At 37.0% G+C, this 2,131-nt stretch overlaps 1 pseudogene; it reads left to right on the forward strand.

Moving 5' to 3' along the window:
* The first annotated feature begins 1,150 nt into the window (after positions 1-1,150).
* LOC145540793 (cytochrome c pseudogene) lies at positions 1,151-1,470 on the forward strand (annotated as a pseudogene).
* Positions 1,471-2,131: the final 661 nt, after the last annotated feature.

Raw genomic sequence — 2,131 nt, forward strand, 5'->3', positions numbered from 1 at the left:
GCCAGGCTCCTCTATCCCTGGGATTCTCCAGGGACGAATACTGGAGTGGGTGGTCATTTCCTCCTCCAGGGGATCTTCCTGACCCAGGGATTGTACTGGCATCTTTCATGTCTCCTGCATTGGCAGACACTAAAGCCTTTTACCACTAAAGCCAGCTGGGAAGCCCCATTTAATAATTAAGTAATAGGAAATTATTTATTATAATTATTTTATATATTTATGTAGTATGAATTAGTTTTATATTATACATTATAATTATTATAAATTATTTTATATAAGATAATATATTTATATAGTATGAATTACTTTTTATATTATACTTTACAATTATTATAAATTATTTTATTAATAAGAAAAATAAAGTTACTGAAGTGAGCATTGTTTTAACATTAATTCCATTAACACTACTGATGTACTGTATTGGGTGGATTTAGAACCTGAACTAAGTGTGTTCATGCAGATTTTCTATGTAAAAATCTGCAGTATCACAATAAGTCTTCAAAAGTTCACTTGAGAGGAACTCAGAAATGTTAGCCTACTTGATGTGGGAGTATAGAAACAGCAAAAAGTTAAGGTAATTAACAGCCTACCTGGAATATTTTTGTACCCCAGACAAATTACTTGGAGCAGTCCAGACAAGATCTCCTGGTGTAACAGAAAACAAGCCTGACTCCATATTGGATCTGTTCCTTCAGCTCTAACTTTTGTGCTCTGTGGCCTGTACTTAGTCCTGGGGCTCTGTACCTTAGTAAAAAGATGTTGCCTTTAGCCTGAAATATACACAATAGCCCATCCTCAAGGGTCTGACCTTTAAAGGTATAACGTTTTTCATATAGAGATAAAAGGTTGCAGAATGGAGAATAACATTTTTTCTTGTTGGAGACTTACAGCAATATTATGACCTGACCTACCTGGACAGCTGCAAGAACAAAGGACTCATGCACCAAGAAGTTTGCAACAACCAGCCACACTCCCTCCACTTTAACCATAAAAGGAGCCTGAATTCTAACTCGGGTTAAGATGGTTCTTTGAAGGTTGCACCAACACCTGCAGTTGGGCATGGACTGGTGTGTCCTTGGGCTTAGAGAAAGGGACATTTGGTTTACAAGTAGGAACCTCTCAGTCACAAATGGAGAAAGATGATTTAAAAATGGGTAATGCTGAGAAGAGAAGGAAGATTTTTGTTCAGAAGGGTGTCCAGTGCCAAATTGTGAAAGGAAGACAAGCACAGGACTGGGCCAAATCTCCATGGTCTGTTTAGGAGAAAGACAAACAGGTCAGGCTGTTGGATTCTCTTATACAGATGCCAAAAATAACAAAGACCTCACCTGGGGGGAGGAGACGCCGATGGAATACTTGGATGATCCCAAGAAGTACATACCTGGAACAAAAATGATCTTTGCTGGCATTAAGATGAAGGGGGAAAGGGCAGACTTGATAGCTTATCTCAAATGAGCTACTAATGAGTAATAGTTGGCCACTACCTTATTTATTACAAACCAGAGATGTCTGATGACTTTGTCTGAGCCACCAGGGAAGCCCCTTTTTATGTGTATGATCTCATACACTAGAATTCAGATCGTGAAGGGCTGATGGAATATTTCTGGTGGGCAGTCCTGATTTAAATAAATTTGCTTGTGGCTAAATGAACAAGGTCAGTTTTTAAAATGTTGATAGTAATTTCAGCTCAACAAGTACTATCACTGTTTTCCCCATCTAAAGAGATGATTGAACTTGAATAAGGACTGTTAAACGTTTTAGGGAGATGGTGAACGCTTTCTCAAAACCTGTAGAAGACTGGTTTTATATTTAGATTTCTGTAACTGGTTATATTAATATATTTAAATACTAAGAAGTTCCCTTCACTGTCTCATAGAACAGAGCAAGATTCACCTGTGTTTAATTAGTCTGTTAAGGGCTAAAGATACACTAACAAGGCCCACTTTATCTTTGTGATCCTAACTGTACCAATGTAATTAAAATTCTCTATCTAAAATATTGCCTTTTACTTAATGAAAGGCATTTTAGTGTGTTTTGTGTTTAGCATCTAGTAAAGAATATTTAGCACTTCCTACATTTTACAGGTGATCTTTAAGATCAGATGCTTTTAAAAATCACTGTGACAAGATCT

This window comes from Giraffa tippelskirchi, chromosome 3 (genome assembly GCF_054371585.1).
Source record: "Giraffa tippelskirchi isolate mGirTip1 chromosome 3, T2T-mGirTip1v1.2.pri, whole genome shotgun sequence".
In the NCBI taxonomy this organism is placed as follows: domain Eukaryota; kingdom Metazoa; phylum Chordata; class Mammalia; order Artiodactyla; family Giraffidae; genus Giraffa; species Giraffa tippelskirchi.